Genomic DNA, 18898 nt, shown 5'->3' with positions numbered 1-18898 from the left:
GTATAACCGTCCCCTGGTTATCAGAGGGTCCCCTGGTCAATTGAAAGACTCCTGGTCAATTGAAAGGCCCTGGTCAATTGAAATGCCCTGGTCAATTGAAAGGCCCCTGGTCATCTGAGAGGCCCCTGATTACCTGAACGGCCCGTGGTCACTTGGATTCAATGGTATGGCCAGGGGCGAGGGGGCACGTGTCCGTTATAGGGTTTAGGGTCCCCTCGGGCCCGAGAGGACCTGCGGTGCCAATTGGCGGCAGAGGGCCCGCGCTGGCAACGCTTCAACTGGAAAGAGACCACAGGGCTTGTGAGAACACCCCATGGGCTTTTCTGTAGCCACACTTATCTCCAGAGGGGCCTCACGCCAGGTTCTGAGGGACCTTGCCGGCCTCTGAGGGTCCTTGAAGGCTAATGAGAGATCAGCTGTAAGGGCCTCATACCCGTTTGCTATGGCCCCACGGCCCACACCGGTGTTTCTGAGGGCCCTCACAACGGCGCCTGCGAGGGCCTCCACTGCCACCTCTAAGGGCCCCACACCACTCACCAGTGCCTTTTAAGGGCCTACTTCGGCGGCTCTGAGAGCCCCCACACCGGCGCCTCCGAGGGCCCTATGCAGCGCATCTGACGGTCACTTACCAGCGACTCTGAGGGCCTCTTACCGACCTCTGAGGGTCCCTTGCCGGCCTATGAAGGGCCACCAGTAACTTTCAGGGCCCCACACACGCCTAAGTGATGGCCCCCACCAGTGTCTCTAAGCCCCAAGGCCCTCACAACGGCGCCTGTGAGGACCCCACACCAGCGCATCTGATAGCCTTTTACCGACACCTCTGAGGGACTAACACAGGTGACTCTGAGGCGCTCGCTCGCTTCACTTCCTCATAAAATACCGTGCATTTTATGCATACTTCTCAAGCAAGAAATGATATTTTTACCTGCCAATTTTGCACATTTTCTCAGGACTTAGACAGACAGGCAGACAGACGGACAGAGAGGCCCGTCTGCAAGGGGGGACCGGACCCACTGTGCCCAATCCCCTCATCGATAGGTTCTGGAAACGCCCCTGCCTGGGTTGACAGCGGCATCCGGGTGACCCGTGGGCCCCTTTGAGAGCAGGCGGCCCCCTCCTGGGCGAAATACTGGGTATGTACTTACTGGGTACGTACGAGCGTGGGATCCTTTGAGGCTGGTGTAGAGCCTTAAGGAGCCAGCGCTCAGCCCTCTAAGGCCAGCGTGGGCCCTCTAAGGCCATTGTGGTGTCTTCTAAGGCCAATGTGGGGCCTTCTAAGGCCAGTGTGAGGCCTTGTAAGGCCAGTGTTTGCCCTCTATGTCCAGCATGGGGCCGTCTATGTCCAGCGTGGGGTAGCCCAGCGACATGGGGCTTTCTTAGGTCAGATTGAGGCCCATTGGCCACCGAGACTAGCTTGGGGCCCTCCGAAGACAATGCGGAGCCCCTTTAGGCCAGTGTTGGGCACTCTGTGACCAGCGTGAACCATCTGCGGCCAGCGTGGGGCCATCTGTCATCTGACTTCAGACTTCAGAGACTGGTGCTGGGCCCTCAGAAGCCAGCGCGGGCCTTCATAGGCTGGCGTCGGGCCATTAGAGGCCACCTCGAGGGCCTCGGCAACCACTTTTCAGATCTTATGCATGTTTGGGCCCCTTGAGGTAGGAGTGGCCCTTATAAAGGCCGGCGTGGGACCCTCAGGGGGCATCATGGGGTTCTAGGGACCGGCGTGCGTTCGAGAGCGGTATAGGGTCCTCAGACTGACTCAAAGACTCCGAAGAGCCGGCGGGGGGGGGGGTCTGAGGTCAGCCATAGCATGGGTCTACTGAGGCCATTATGGGGCCCGCAGGCCAGCGTGGTTCACTCTGTTGCCGGTGTTGGGCTTTCCGAGGCCAGAATGAGCCTTCAGATGCCGGAATGAGGCCAATATGGGCGACTTAGAGCCATCAGAGTCTAGATCAGAGCTCAACCCGAGTCGGACCCTGCTAAAGTTAAGGGTATCAGCCCTCAACCAGCGCAAGACACTAAGAGATTGACATCTGCCCTTTGAAAAATGTTACAATCGTAAAAAATTGACAAAACATTTTGTTTTTGATAATCTTTAGTGGCCCCGGCACCGACCAAAGAAAAAAAAATGTATGCCTACTGCTGAAATAAATTGTATGTAGGGGAGAGTGGGGCAAAGCGGCCACCCTAACGCTTCTCACGATGCCAACGCTTGATTTTTAAACTTGGAAAGATTCTTTCTATACCAATGTGATCCCTATTAAGTTGCCTTTTATTTCAACTGCGTTTTATTTTCAAAGGCGTTCACATATGAAAGCTATTGACAAAACTTTAAACCTATGCATATTGGCCACTTTGCCCCATACCCTGGGGCAAAGCGGCCACCGGCGTCTTCTCAAGTCCCGACATGGGAAACAAAATAGTTGCCTCGTGTACCACTAGGGTATTTGATGGTGACAAGGTTAAAGGGACTATCCCACCTTCTAAAATGTTGTTAAAACCAGTTAAATTGTACCCGACTTTATAGATTGGATGACCAGGAACACGGTTCTGGCATTTATTTTTCATTAAACATCTTAGGCTTCCCATATTCCAAACACAAACTTTCAAATATGTGACGTCACAGCCCAAAATTACCTCCTTCCCCAGGCCACATTACTGTCATAAAGCTGATTCTTTTTACTCTGTAGGCACCACAACAAAGTTCAGACCAAGTTTTAAGCGATTTTTCAACGAACAACCCCATTTAAATCAGAATGACTAAACGAGGTGACGTCACACTAACGGTCGCTCCATGTTGAAGATAGGGCCTTGTACAAGGCCCATTTTCAAATGAAGGGAACGAATTTCTTCAACACCAAGAGGCCGCGGGGTTTGCAACCTAGATAGATAGTGGTTTCTGAACCTCGCCGCAAACTTGGCTATCTCAACTCAAACCCCATGTTAAAGGTGGGATAGTCCCTTTAAGCGAGGATGGATGTTTACTTTATCATTTTCCACCTGTAGGTAAACAAAGAAAGGATTTTCATGGAAAAAAAACATTTAATTGCATTATTTGGTAACTCATGCAACTGCAAAGTGGCCAAGATGAATGCATGGCGACGCATTTGAATATAAATAATGCTTTTTATCCAGATGGAAACAACTTATGGCCAATTGGGGGGTGGCCACTTTGCCCCGGCCACTTTGCCCCGCGCATACCGTCCGAGACAAAAATATTTCAGCGTAGTTATTAGTATGGTTAAAAACATTAAAATTGGTAGAATACATGTACGATAACCATGCAATGCATGGGCAAGAACGCTTATAAAAATTCCAAGCGGTTATGGAATAACATAACATTTAAAAATTGTAAACATAGTTGGTAACCTGGCAAGAAATGCTTTTCCGTGTTTCACAGAACAATGGTGATGGGCCTGAAACCCCGGTCTGGCTCATTCGAACGACCGTGAAGAGAAGTATAATTGGAAACCTTAAATTGGAACTGACGCCAGCTATGAAGGGCTAAAACGATGGGTGGCCGCTTTGCCCCGGGTGGCCGCTTTGCCCCACTCTCCCCTACCTACACTTCATACAGAGCTATCGATGTCGATGGCTTTTTCATGTTTTTCTTTTCTTTTTTAGATTGCCGAGTGTGATTAAAAAGGCTCCCTCACATGGTAAAAGTGACACAGAACCGCACCTGGGCGTGGGTTAAGTGCGTCACTACTGGGGCCCCTAAGGTAAGGGTGGGGCCCCTTGAGCAGGTTTGGCCTCCCCCTTTTCAAGATCCTGGATACGCCACTGAGTGTGTCTCTTAGCAGCTATCAGTCAGGGTTGCACTAATTGCTTTTATGCCTGCTTTGTCATATTATCAGAGAGCATCATCGATTATAACAGTGAAATAAATTCATAACATTAAGATATTTGCTGTAAAAGAAATTAGGTGCCGATTTGGTCAAATCAGGTGCACTCGCCGGATAGCCCGTCGTGAAAACGGCTAATATCGTTCATATACCTACCCCTATAGGGGTAGGTATAAGAAGTCGCCTTCTGGCCAACGCAAGTAGATGACTTTTTAGAACTAAAACGGCAGGTCCAGTAGCACTGAACGCTATTCGATGTCTGCCGCTCAGGAATTTCCAAGATCATCGCTGTCGGAATGGACCCGTTGGTGAGATACCTACACGTTTACCGCGGGGGTGAGCTGGCTGTTATTATATCCCGTAAACAGCCCTTGTTCGTAGTAAGGTCTGGTGGCGTGTCCACGGGTCTGGGACTGGTCTTAGGGAAGACAAACAATGGTGTTGGTGGACCAATGGCGGATCAAGGACCTCGGACCATTTTGTGACCTCAGTATCTATTTGTTCTGGTGAGTGGCGACATATCGTGAGGCCAAACTCCAATCCCGATGGACACTGGACAGGGGAGGGCCCATTGAGTGCACCGGTCCCGACCAATGTTTGAGCAATAAGCGAGCACGGAGCATGCCAATTTAGTCGTCAATATCAACGAGAACCCGTTAGTGGTAAACGTGCGCGATATGTTGTTGATCACCAACGTCCGGCCGTCCAGTACCGAACGGTGTGGTAGGCGATCGATTCCGAATCCGATCCGAGCGAAAATATCCAAATAGGCCATCACCCTACACGCGTTTAGTTTCACCCCAGGCTGGCTAAAGTCGCTGTCTGCGATGACCTATGACCTAACGTTACTGGATGGGTTCTCGGTACGGGTGATAGCCTTCTCATAAAACAGACATATTTCGTTATAATCTCGTAATGCCAAATCGAAAATCACATCAAATCATGCCATCAATCGCACACTCAAATACAAACACTGTGTACTCTCCAGCTGACAGGTGCACGGTCTCAGGCTGGTGCCCGGGCCATCTGAGTTGCCCGGCCGACCGGTATCCAGGTCATGGGATCACGGAAAGGGGGCACGGGCCGGGGTCACGAGAAGGGTACATGCTGGCCGCGGGGTCACGGGAAGGGCCGGTGAACTGGCCGGGGTCACGGGGTGAACTGGCCGGTTACTGTAGTGTGTTTGGAAGTGTCGTGAGACGGTGCATTGTTAGTGGATGCAGACACAGGTCCGATGACAATCATGGTCTGGTTTGGTCCAGGGTACGATTCCGTCCAATACTCCGAGCAGTGCAGTGGTTCGTGTTAAGAGCCAGGGCATCTTCTAGACTCCGTGGGATGGCATGGTGTGCTCCAGTGAAATGTTTGTTCGCGGTACGGAACTATCCAGGGGTGCAGTTTCTCAGAGCTGATGGCTGCCAGCTCCAGCGGTATATCGGTGTCAATGTAACAGTGAGTTGTGCACGTGCGGGTGTCGATGTCAGCATCGTCCATGTCAGTGGTGCTATGTGTCGGTGTGTCCCTGTGTCGTGTGCCGAAGTGCCGGTGTCAGTGTGTCAATGTGTCGTGTCGGTGTGTCGGTGTGCCGATGTGTCGGCGCAGTCTCGTGGCCAGTGTCAGTAGTGCTGCTGAGGAGCAGAGCCGGAGCGACCCGGCTCACGTGGCAACTCACCAGCGACGGGCGGAGGCGTGGGCGGGCGGGCGGCGGCTCCACTAGAGAAGGTCGTCGGCGACGGCGACGGCGACGGCGGCGGCCGGGCGCGACACCAGCGCCCCTACCGGCAGGCCGGCGCCCCAGCAGAGATGACGTCACGTCACCATGGGGACGGACGCCTCCGTCCTGACGACGGGTCACCGGAGCTGCCGGCGGCACACGCGACCCGTGTGTCAATACTCAATACACACTGAACACACAAACGCATTGTGGTCGGCCGAGTGATTGATGACAGCCTGTAGAAAGTCAACTGTTCTAGCAACAGTAGAAGCAGCCTGCAGTCTGCACGCTGTAGCACGAGGAATTACAAGATAAGTATAGCAGTCCGCGGCAGTCACGCGGCTACTCTGCTCAGAGTACATTCCGAAAGTCAAACGAGACTGCGATTGCCGACGATCGACAGTCACATAGGCGTAGGAACAGGGGGGGCCAGGTGGGCAAGTGCCCACCCACTTTTCGAGGTGGGGGGGCCAACCATGTGTTCTGGCCCACCCACTTTTTACTCGAGGCCCCTCGTCTCGATTTGAGAGGACGTCGTCACCTTCCAGAATAAACAAACTCGGTAAAAATAAGTTCCACGAATCCCCACGCACGGACTCCAAGGGGCCGTGATGGATTCAACGAGGCCCTCTGTTCATCTTGTCAGTCGAAGCCCCTGAGACTGATGGCCTGAGAGGCCCTAGTGGATCTGAGGAGGCCCTAATATACACACTGGTCTGGGGAGGCCCCCGACACTGGCGGTCTGGGAGGCCCCTCTATCCACACTAGTCAGACGTCTGAGACTGGTGGTGCTGGGAGGCCCCTCCATCCACACTAGTCAGAATAGGCCCCTGACACTGGCGATCTAGCCGAGGCCCCCTACCCTCACTAGTCAGAGGAGGCCCCTCTATCCTCAATAGTCAGAAGAGGCCCCTGAGACTGATGGTCTAAGAGGCCTATCCATCTACACTGTAGTCAGAGGAGGCCCCTGAGACTGATGACCTGAGAGGCCCTTATAATCACACCAGGCAGAAGAGGCCCATGAGACTGATGGACTGAGAGGCCCTTCTATTCATACTGGCCACAGGAGACCCCCAAAACTTTCGGTCTGGGAGGTCCTCAATCCGGCACCAGTCAGAAGAGTCCCCCATGAGACTGATGGCCTGGGAAGCCCTTATATTCACACTAGGCAGAGGAGGCCCCTGAGATTGATGGTATGAGAGGCCCTCATATTCACACCAGTCAGAAGAGGCCCCCGAGGCTGATGGCTGTGAGGCCCTTCTGTTCATATAACTGGCCACTGGAGGCCCCTGAAACCGGTGGTCTGGGAGGGCCCTCTATCCAAACTAGTCAGAAGAGGCTCCTGAGACCGATGGTGTGAGAGGCTCTTATATTCATACTGGCTACAAGAGGCCCCTGAGACTGATAGTCAGAGAGGTCCACTCCTAATGAATCTGAGGGGGGCCTTCTATCCACATTTACACTTTTCTAGGGAGGCCCCCGAGACTGATGGTCTGAGAGGCCCTTTTATTTATACTGTCCACAGGAGCCCCCTGATATAAATGGTCTGAGAGGCTCTTTTATTTATACTAACCAGAAAAGGCCCCTAGGTAGGATTGATGGTCTAACAGGCCCTTCTATCTATACTAGCCAGAGGAGGCCCATGAGACTGATTGTCTGAGAGGCCCTTCTATTCAAACTAGGCAGATGAGGCCCCTGAGAATGATAGTCCGAAGAGCCATGCGGCGGCAACTGGCCGTGGCCATATTTCGGTCCGGTGGGGCCCCACAGAGCTCATGAGAGCACCTCAAGGGCTCCTAAGTAGACACGCTTATCCCCATAAGGGTGCCACGCCGGCTTCTGAAGGCTCCTTGCAGGCATCTAAGGGCCCTTTCCGGCCTCTAACGGCTCCACCCGCCTGTGATGGCTCCACACCAGTGTTTATGAGCGTCACACAGCGGCGCCTTTGAGGGTCATACTAGTGTCTCTTAGGGCCCTATATCGGTGGCTCTGGGGTCCCCACACCGGCGCCTCTGTGGGCCACCACACCTGCGCATCTCAAGGCTCTATAGGTACATCTGAAGGACCCACACCGACACCTCGGAGGGCCCCATACCAGTATCTCGGAGCTCTGAAGGCCCCACACCGGTGACTCTGAGGACTCACCGGCTCCTGAGAGCACCATGTTGATGTCTAACGGCTCCACAAGGCCACTGAAGGCACCACACAAGTTCTCACTGAGCTCTAATGTCCATGTACCGGTCTCTGAGGGATTTAAGCCAGCGCATTCATAGCTCCACACCAGCAATTGTAAGGGCTTCACACTGAAGTATCTGAGGGTTCCACACCGGTGTCTCTAAGGGCCACATACCGGCATCTCTGAGGGCCCCATACCGGCGTCTCCGAGGGTCCACATCTGGCGGGCACCCATCAGCGACTGAAGGTCCCACACTGTCGACTCCGAGAGCCCCATCTGCGTCTGGGAGCAACATGCCGTCTCTAAGAACCACAGCGGCTCCTCCGTACGAAAGATGGGCGTCTGCATGCCAAAGGGGAGCGGTTCTGAGACAGTAGGGCACCTACGTGCAATATCTAGAGGGGCGCCTATGAAGCTCATAGGGGCACCTCAATGCGCAAGAGGGGCGCCTCTGAGGCCTACATAATATATGGGCGTCCACATGCAATAGAGGTCTGCATTGATCAATGCCATGGGGGTGCATTCATAAGAAACATGGGCGCCGGCATGGCAAAGAGAGGCGCCTTCAAGTGTCCATAAAAGAGAGACGCCTATGATAAGCGCACATTGTATGCGACAACGGGGCGACTGTGGGACACATAGGATGTCTCTGATGACTATACATAGGGCGCTTATATGCCAAAGAGGGCGCCTATGAAGCTAATGGGGGCACCTGGGAAACGAGGAAGACATTTGTGTAAGGGTTTTCAGGGGTCATGCGCCGTTTGCGGCAAATAGATTCTAAAAAAAAAAAATCGGAGGGGGAATAAGTTTTAAAAATGGTGCGGACTTTCCGCACTGTTCGCTTAAGCGGTTACGCCCCTGGGTACATCTGCCCGAGCCCCGATCTCAGAAGCTAGATTTGGAGGTCATACTTGAAAGCAGCCAGCAGGACGAGGCAAAAGTTGGAGGCCCCTGAAAATAGGAGGCCCCTGAAAAAGGAGGCCCCTTGACAGGGTGGCCCACCCACTTTTCATGACGTTCCTACGCCCGTGGACAGTCAGACGAGGCTGCGACGGCCGACGTCCGTAAGTATTGGAAAACAAACAGATGTGGTTACGAGCGAGCGAGCGCAGCGAGCGAAGCGAAGTCTTTTTACGAGCGAGCGAGCGCAGCGAGCGAAGCGAAGTCTTTTCAATATAACGGAAAAATCTTAGTATGAGCGGCCCGGCCCGGCCCGGCCTGTAACGCTTTTGCGAGGCTTATATCTCAGCAACCGCTGGACCGAATGGCCTGCGGTCTTTTTTGCTGGGTAGCCCCATCCCTTCTACCCCGTAATTGACTATTGTTGATACATCTCAGTGACCGCCGTGGCACGTGCCACGTGAAAAGTCAAGGGTGTTCAAGCAGTTTTGCAAAAGTAATTATTTTGAGAGGCCCATATCTCAGCAGCGGCTTGAGCGATTGTCTTGCGGTCATTTTTATAGGGTAGCTGCATCCCTTCTACCAAAGGTCGGATACTCTTCATCTATGTGAGTGACCCCCACTGCACGTGCAAAATACAACAATAAGAGGTGCCAAATTTGTTCCCATTTCAGTAACTCGGTAATTACTGGGGCGATTTCGCTGAAACTTGGCATACAGGTAGGCACCCACCAGGCAATGCATTCCCATGTGTTCCGGTTAGGGTGCTACTGCGCGTGCGCACGTGCAGAATGCCGTTTCCAGATCTCAGGAATTATCCAGATCATTATCCCTTCCCTTCTACCTCCTACACATTAGATTAAACAACTGTAGGGGTTTTTTCCCTGCGCTCTTTGGCTTCAGCGCGGGGTTTTCCCCTTTGCAATAGGCGTCAGGTTTTTTGTTATTTAGGACTTTTTCCCTGACAATACACCCCACACCAGTACACTGACACCTTAAACAAGTGTATGAATATGTGATGTAAATAAATGTTACCGTTTCTTTATCTGTGTTTTTTGTTCCGGCTTTTTCGGCACTTCGGCAAAAGTAAGTTCCCCATTAGATTTGCTCATACACGCTAAGGATAGGCTCCCACGTTGCTATTGCTTCCGGGTTCACATAAACCGGCTTAACGTAAAACTTTGTTCCTGGCCAAAATTGCCAGATGTAATGACCCCCGGCTCCAGACTGGCTTTAGGCTGGCGGAGCAAAAAAAAAAAACAAAAAAAAAAGATCTCAGGAACGGCTGGGCCGATTGCGTTCAAATTTGGTACACCGCTAACGACCGGTTAGAAGGGTGCTTTGCACAAGCCCGTTGGAAGTACCCTCTCGCCCTTCTGCACGTGCAGGGCTCACTATCTCGCTCGCTCGTTCTTCGCCCAAAAGGCGTTTTACTGGTCAATATCAAGGCTATAGAACTCCAGGTAAGGACACCAGCCGTTTGACCTTGAACGCCGCTGGCCGGCCGATGACGTCATTGGAGGCAAGCCGGCTCGGCGGACGCATCGAACGAGCGTATAACGGAGGAGCGTTGGGACGTTGCGGGAGCTGGGGAGAGATTTTAAAGCGTTTGCATACCACCATTGTTATGTTGATTGATCTAGACTGCATTCTTATAAAGCTCGACGCATCTTAGGCCTGGATGGTGCGTACATTCGTAGAACGGTCCGACGTCCGTGGTCGAAGCTGTCTACTCTAAATGTACCAAAAGACGCCAAGACCGGTGCAATAACGGCGACCCGATCCCGTCCCTGGCGATTCTAGGACTCGTTAGGACCCAGGCCGAGTCTGACCCGTCTATTTTTAGGGAAACGGGGTGGGTGAATTGACAACCGAATACCGATGGTTAGAATTGATCCCGTCGTAGAGCGATGGTTGATTGACAGACAACACATGTTGTAGTGGGCGGATAAGCATCAGGGATAATGCCTGAACGTAGGCAAGCATAATTGGTGTGCCATATTGTTTAGGAATATAAAATCGTAACGGAGGTCCTTGAGGATATTATCGCTACATTACGAGGATTCACCACCAGTGAAATTACTACTGTTAAGGCCTGGCTACACTATGCGTTTTCTTCGTGCGTTTTTTGCCTGTTTGCGTGTTTTGCGTGATATCGTTCTAGAAAAAGGAACGATATTACGTTTTTGTGATGTTTTTCACCTTAAATTTTAGTTACATAAGAGTTATATTAGCTTTTGTATATAACCAAAGTAAAAACTATATTGTTTATAACTTTTTTCCTAGAACGATATTACGCAAAACACGCAAACCTGCAAAAACGCACGCAGAAAACGCATAGTGTAGCCAGGCCTTTAAACCCTCGGTCCCGGGCAACTCCGGGGAGCTGCAGTATCCGGCGGCCACCTCGTCGACTTGCAGGTCCTGTGGGCTTCCGTGATGCTTCAGTGCTTCACCCAGAGGCACGGATAGAGCAGTAGGATGTGGGGTGAGGTGTCTGTACGCCTCTTCATTGAAGGTACGACGCATACAGCGCCCAGTCCCGCCGAAGCTCGATAATCGACCGTGACATATTCTTAACTGGCGGATCCAGGAAGCGGTCTTGAACACATCGCGGGGCATATACCCTAAAAAGGTTTCTGGGATTAAAAAAAAAAAAAACATCGGATTTCGATTCCTTGCGCACTACTGTGCAGTCCGATCAATAAACTTTTCCTCATAAAAGTTGTGTTTTCGTTTTATTCTCGAAAAACGATTTCGGACGCTGCACCGGATGTGGGCCTGTGGGGGATAACATTTGTCCCAAATGCCTTCCCTTGCAATCGCCAGCGCGGGCTGCCCCACCCTGAGCTTAACTAAAAACGTCTTAAAATCCCACCAGAGAGCCGAATCCGATAACTCATCTCTGGCCCGTCTAAATTACTACGCAGTACGCACCGTACGGCGCCCGGCCCGTCGGAGCACTGAACCGACCGTGATATTTTTGGTTTTCCCCCATCCCAAGCTCCATTAGAAACGTTCTCTCTCCCCATCCAATTGCTCATGATGTCATTTCAAGTTCAATACCTACCTCATCTCTGTCTGCCCGCCCATTCATTGCACACCTTACGGCGCCCGGCCCCGCCAGAAGGATCCTAGCGCGCTGAGTGGTTGCCTCCAGCCGCGTCATCGCGAGGCCCCGCGGGGCCCGCAAATGAATACATTGCGTGAATAGCCGTGTCACCCCCCTGGTCAATATAACGGAAAAATCTCAGTATGAGCGGCCCGGCCCGGCCCGGCCCGGCCTGTAACGCTTTTGAGAGGCTTATATCTCAGCAACCGCTGGACCGAATGGCCTGCGGTCTTTTTTTCTAGGTAGCCCCATCCCTTCTACCCCGTAATTGACTACTTTTGATACATCTCAGTGACCGCCGTGGCACGTGCCACGTGAAAAGTCAAGGGTGTTCAAGCAGTTTTGCAAAAGTAATTATTTTGAGAGGCCCATATCTCAGCAGCGGCTTGAGCGATTGTCTTGCGGTCATTTTTATAGGGTAGCTGCATCCCTTCTACCAAAGGTCGGATACTCTTCATCTATGTGAGTGACCCCCACTGCACGTGCAAAATACAACAATAAGAGGTGCCAAATTTGTTCCCATTTCAGTAACTCGGTAATTACTGGGGCGATTTCGCTGAAACTTGGCATACAGGTAGGCACCCACCAGGCAATGCATTCCCATGTGTTGCGGTTAGGGTGCTACTGCACGTGCGCACGTGCAGGGGGCGTTTCCAGATCTCGAGAACGGCTGGGCCGATTGCGCTCAAATTTGGTACACGGTTGGGGACCGGTTAGTAGGGTGCCGTGCAAAAGTCATTTTGGACCCCGTTTGCACGTGCGCACGTGCAGAATGCCGCTTCCAGATCTCAGGAACGGCTGGGCTGATTGCGTTCAAATTTGGTACACCGCTGGCGACCGGTTAGAAGGGTGCTTTGCACAAGCCCGTTGGAAGTACCCTCTCGCCCTTCCGCACGTGCAGGGCACACTATCTCGCTCGCTCGTTCTTCGCCCAAAAGGCGTTTTACTGGTTTAACCCTCGCCCGCACATGGGGGGGGGGGTTGCCACCCCCCCCCCCCCAGGTAGTCTTTCTGCTCTGCACTCAACATTTTTAGAGCTAGAAGGCTGATTTTTCGTATAGCTGCTCTTCTATCCTTTCTTGATGTCCACTGAAAATTTCAAGTTTCTGTGACCTTTGGTTTCGGAGATATGACCTTGTTTTTCAGGTCATGTCATGACCCAAATGGCCAATTCTCGACATCTTGCGTTGGCTATGGGCCTTGTGAGCTTTTGACACCTTGATTTCGGCCTTTTTTACCAGTCTTACCTCCCACCCATCATGGAACATGTTGTTCGACGATGTACAGATGTCAAGGTCAAGGTCAAGGTCAACCTAGGTCATCTAAGATAATTGCGTTTTAGGCAAGCGGAATTTACTTTTTGTGAAGTTTTTTGACTGCATTTTTGGTAAAAGTTTCTCAGATCATGATTTCATGTAATATGGACACATAAACAATCGGTGCACACATCAGTATACACACAGACACACACAGACATACAAACACATATAATTGACCTTGACCTAACTTGACCTGAAATGACCTCAGCAGCAAAAACCTGGTCGGGTAGTGTGAGAAAGAGGTTCTAGCTGGCCTGGCACCAGAAAACAGCATCGTTATCGGTATATGATAAGCAGCGCACTTGATATCCAACGGTGACCCAAAACAGCAACATTTTTTAGTTTGACCTGACCTGGAAGGTCAATGACTGACCTGAGAAGGTAAAACTGGGTATCATTGGATTCGTCTCTTCCCAAAGAATCTTTTTGGTCTTTACCGCTAAGCTCTATCTCCAACAGGAACGAAATGGCGCGGGGGGGTGGCAACCACCCCCCCCCCCCATGTGCGTTCTAGGATGGGAAAATGGCATGTGCGGGCGAGGGTTAATAGTTAATACTAGTGATGTCAATTACGGAAAATCGGAATACCGATACCAAACCAAATACCAACCGAAACCACGGGAAAATACCGAAACCAAACCAACTTGGGAAAATGAGGGAAATACCAACTTTTTACCGATTTCTTAGCATCTTATACATTAGTGAGGGTTTATGATACCAACAAAATACCAAAAACATTAGGATTGAATTACCAAATACCAAGTTGGTAATGGTTTGGTATCGGTATACCAAAAAGTTGGTATCCGATTGACATCTCTAGTTAATACCTAAGCCAGTTAGGCATCCGGCTGCTCCTGACATACTCCATACCATCCATGTCCATACCATCAAAGTCAAGACTTAGATATCAATGACCTGTTGCTGAGAGTCTGGCCCCAGCAGTGTTTGACAGGCTTGTGACACAATGGGTCTCAGGTGCCGGCAGTCGCCATGACTCGGCAGTTTTCCTTGGAACGGTGCCCCCAGTTCCTGCACGATGGGTACGGAAACGCGGCGGCCGGCTAATGCTAAATAAAAGCCCGGTCCCGATCCAACAATACAACCTAAAGCTACCCTTGACTTGTTGCATATGAGTCCCCACACAGATAAGAAGTACCACACCGTTTTTGGGCCCATGTGACGGTCTAAAATGTTCCGTTCGTTCGATAAATTAAAAAACCTCATCTGCCCCCGAGAGCAGTCCTAGTTTGAAAGTATTAGTGCACTTATTCGAGAACGTCCTAAATGACATCACATCAGTGTGCTATGCTGGTCTTCAGAGAGTCAGCTTGTTTTTAGAGCATTGAGTCAGTCAGCTGTCAGATGTCGAAACAAAAGGACCAATCAATTTATTGGCTTGAGAGCTGACAATGTCCGAAAGGATTTTCTAGCGATGTAGCTTGGTTCAATTAAAAAAGACAGGGCCCAAGTCGATAACAAAGAGAGCCTGAATTCACTCGGAATGATGAAAAAGTTTAGTCTAGCCTTAGCCAATGCTGATATGCAAAGGACTGATTATAACGTGGCAAAATAATCCTGGAAATAACCGCCCAGGTGATCAGCCTCAGTACCGAAACATGGCCTTTTTAGGCCTATACCTATTCTGCTGCTTTTTACACAATTCATAACGATAAAGAGTTTATCTATTTCAAACAACCTGCGGATATTTGTCATTTGAACCGCTAATTTGTGCATGGAGAATAGTCTGGCTAAGCAGTAAGCGGTGCAGTTTGTGCTATGTGCTCTATTCATGTAACTAGAATTTCATTTCATCACGCTAGCTATGTGTCATGAAGCTGTCGCTCGTAAAGAATGCATGAGGTTTTGTCGTGTTGGTTGGCTGCATGAGACAAAAACTTTTTCCTTGTCAAGCTCTCTCCTGCCGCACCGTCGCGTCCGAATCCGAAACTGGTGACGCCTGGTGAAACGAAACTGGTGATGATGGAAGACGCCCCCCTCGCCTTCCATCATCGCCGACTGCAGTTCTTTCAAGCACTTTAGCAATATTTACACTGTGTAATGCGTCTGGAACTGGACATCTGAGCGTAGAGCAGTGTAACTTACGATGACAAATTATGCTGCCATCTATCTTATCCCTACATAAACATAACCCATACACTAAAATATACAGCACTTCCCACTGTGCAATCGTTATGCACCGGATATACATCCAGGGTGTCACGCAAAACCGGCTGCAAGGCCAGGCCGACAGAAATATCCCCATTGCCATATAGCTCAGCTAATTGTTTTGAATAAAATATCCAAACCAAAAATAAACATGCTTTGTTTCATCTAAAACTGTGTTTTTTCCTACATCTTTATGAAATGAAACACACGGCGTTCGAGCTACCCGCGGCACGTGCGCCTGCCACGTGTCACCTGTGCCATCTTCGGACCGGATCTAACCAGTTCCATCCGGCTCGTCTGCCGCCGCCGACGGTCGGCTGGCTGGGAGAGGGGGTGCGGGGGTCTGTCCTCCCCTCTCCTCCCGCCCCCGAGACCTGGCAGCTGCGCTCCGACCCGACCCCGGTCGGCGGTCACGCATGGCCACGCCCAGGGCTATGCCACGCCCCTCTCCTGAATAGGAACTCACCGGCGATAACACGGCGATGCTAAACCGAAGAGGAGTGACGCGTCACACTCCCGTCGCGTCACACGCGGCCGTAACACCGGCCGAGTAACGCCGGCTGCGGGAACACGTTACGCCGCACATAGATCGATCACACTGCGCGCGCCGCCGCCGCCGCCGCGCCGACGGGCGGGGAGGGGGAGGGAGGAGGGAGGGGAGGCGGTGGCATTTCTCCGTCCGACGAGAAAAAATAGACGGATCTCCTACCGTGCCGTCATTCGTTCCTTTTAATACTAACTCACCGCAGTGTGTATTTCAAGTACTGTGTTCGCTACAGCTACGAACCTGCCGTCTAAACTATTGTCAACACGTAGTATGCCTGTAATGGCACAATGTTGTCTTTGTTTGTAAGTTAAGAAGTTTTCATTTAATGTCAGGTCACCAGAGGTCATCAAAGATCATATTTTGCCTTTTTTACAAATCGGCACGTAGCCTGGGAACAAATAAAGTTACGGTGCCGCAGAAAAGCACATTCAATAGGCATTTTATCGTTCTTCAGTATTCTGCCTCAGAGTTTACGGCTAAGATCAATGGCTCAGCATTCAAGGGGCAATTCCTAAATTTGACATTTTTACGGAAAATGCTGTTTTGCAATAATTTTGACTCAAAATTTTAACTATATCGATTTTATCGGAATCGTGTTCCTCTCATCGAGACGTGTTAAATGAACTAAAATTTGATCTTAATGGTTATTTTGAAAATTTCACCTAAGGTCAAGGTCATGACCTGACCGAAAAGGTCACCAGCCGATTCGTATAATTGAGCTGAACACATCCGATGAGTTTTCATCGCTCTAGCATTATCTAGCATGTCCCTATCAAAAGTATTGAAATAAAACTGTTAGACGCCTTTCATGACCTCAGATGACCTCAGGGGCATAAAGGGTCATTACAGGTGCAACTTTCCGATTCTGTGTGCTGGATACGGTTCGCCACGCTCAGCTGGCTCCAACTGTGCGGCTGAATCGGAAAAGGGCTGAACCAGCCTTTCCAGTCTCTCCACCGACCCTGCCTTCCGCTGCTGGCTACAGATGGCGCTGGTGCAGCCGCTAGCCACTGACGCTGGCGCACAGTGCTGATAGAACACGGCAGAGCACTGTCAGAGGACGCGGTGATGGAGTCAGGTGGCGCTGTTAGCCAACCGCCACCCAGCCAGACGATGACAACCTGGCTATTGAGACCATCCATTGGAGTCAGTGGCGGATCCAGGATTTTCACTGGGGAGGGGCTGCAGGTCATAATTGGGCGCCACGCCCCGGATGGGCGCCATAGTCGCATCGTATTGGCGCTGAAATATTGGCGCCCAGTGGCCCTGACAAGAGGCGCCCAGGATCAGTATGTCAAGTGACACCACACGATTGGAAATATCGGTGCGGAGCGTACTGAAACGACGTTATTCGACTGATTTTTGCATCCTAGTCCTAGTATGCGGCACTCCGATGAGTTGCGAATTGAAAATTGGCGCCACTGCGCCTTCGGCGCAGTGGCGCCAGTTTTCCTTGGGTGGGGGCTGCCAGCCCCCATAGCCCCCCCTGGATCCGCCACTGATTGGAGTAAAGTAGATTGAGGAGGCTCAGGCTCAGCTCAGAAAAGACTGGGTCAGGTCAGGTCAGGTGAGGGATGTGGGAGCCGATGAAACGTGAGCCTAGCATTGCTAAATGCACGCGTCGTGATCGACGCTTTTGCCGGTCATGGCCAGGCTCTGAGGTCAACATCAGGACTGCGGTCAAAGGGTGCCATGAGCGATCCTTTGAGGAGGGGAAATGGATCATGGATGTGGGTGGCGCCCTGGATGTGCCTTTTCCTCAGTTCCACAAAAATATCCGGCTAGGAATTACGGTACCTACCAAAATATCTCAAGTGAAAATATAAGGGTTGAATATGCAGAGAAATGCATATATCTATGCGTTCAATAAACTATATTTTATTCACTATTGGTCTTGTCCTTTTCTATTGTGCCTTCTTCAGTTCTACTAAACATTTCCGATGGATTTCATCAGCTCACTGAAACGGCCTGGTATGTAGTGTACTGGCATCCGTTCAAATGCCGTATCGTCTGCGCTCGTGACACTGGAGCTGGGTGGTCTGGCCCTGCTCCTCTATCCGACCCCCCAGACCCCCCAGACCCCCTCCGACAGGATCCGGCAGCGGCGGATCACCGCTATCGCTGTCGGCAGGATCTGACCGGTCGGTTCTGAGACCAGCATCAGGGCGGATATCCGAGCCCCAGTCAGCAGAAATGGGACCCCAACAGACCCTTCATTCAGAGTCGGTCCTGGGGGCGGGCCCCTGTTAACCAGAGTCGAGCGTGCGCGGGATGTTTCCATTGCAAAAGGAGACGGCAGACGCGTGTAGGATCTCATGACATTCTTTATTTTCCTATTGCATCGTATGGCAGTAATTATTGCCTAAATGAATTAAATGGGCGTAACGCATGACTGATTAGATGTAAAATTCAGTGCAAATGAAATGAATTTGATGCATGACGTCGAGTGTAGCTAGGTAGATGATAGTGAAGACCAAATGTAAATGGAAAATAAAGGCTTACGTAAGGACTCATGGAAGCAATGAAAGCTGCATAAATTCGATGTTTTCTTCCTCGTGAAACCATCATTAATGGTTCAACAAGTCAACGTACAAACAAATAAATGAGGTCTTTTGCATGTAAAACTCCTCCCGTTTGGTGTGTCATACAATCGGACCACCATGCCCTCCCCACACTCACACTCTTCTAACCCGGTTCCAAAGTCACAAAACGATAAGCGGTTAGCATCTTTTAAAAAGCCGTAAAAAGCCGTTAAAATTATCTTTGTCGGCGACGCCTGTCGCCTTTGACCACATCGCAGTCCTACTATCCAGTGCACAGCTGCACTTGGTGGTAACTCTCCTTCCCCGCACATCGAGTGCTACGTCCGGTGACGGTCGATCGCGCTAGACGGTCGAGGGATGGGAGAGAGGGGGAAGGGCGGCCGCACTAGCACGTTCGGTCTGAAGTCTGCAACGCTATCGACAGATAAGGTGCCCCTCCCCTCCGTGGAGGGCTGGGGACGGGGGGCACTCCGAGTGACGTCATTGACCGCGATAGCCCGACGTAGCCCTGTCCCGTTCTGGTTGAAGCGAAATTATGGCTAAGGGGCGAAGTTCATCAGGGGAAAGGTCAGG

The 18898-nt window shown here is 51.2% G+C and overlaps 1 protein-coding gene across 1 annotated transcript in view; it reads right to left on the bottom strand.

The window, feature by feature from the left end:
• LOC122377708 (oxidative stress-induced growth inhibitor 1-like) overlaps positions 1-15837 on the bottom strand; it is a 40180-nt gene extending 24343 nt beyond the window's left edge. Inside the window, exons 1-2 of the mRNA XM_043358060.1 lie at positions 15702-15837; positions 5518-5705 (exon numbers count right to left, since the gene is read on the bottom strand). The gene's annotated coding sequence lies outside the window, so the exon portion shown is untranslated. The remainder of the gene's footprint in view (positions 1-5517; positions 5706-15701) is intronic.
• Positions 15838-18898: the final 3061 nt, after the last annotated feature.

The sequence above is a fragment of the Amphibalanus amphitrite genome, unplaced genomic scaffold, assembly GCF_019059575.1.
Source record: "Amphibalanus amphitrite isolate SeventyFive unplaced genomic scaffold, NRLGWU_Aamphi_draft 000049F_arrow, whole genome shotgun sequence".
NCBI classification, from domain to species: Eukaryota; Metazoa; Arthropoda; class Thecostraca; order Balanomorpha; family Balanidae; genus Amphibalanus; species Amphibalanus amphitrite.
The sequence above is the reverse complement of the archived record's forward strand: the minus strand, read 5'-3'. Positions and strand labels throughout refer to the sequence as shown.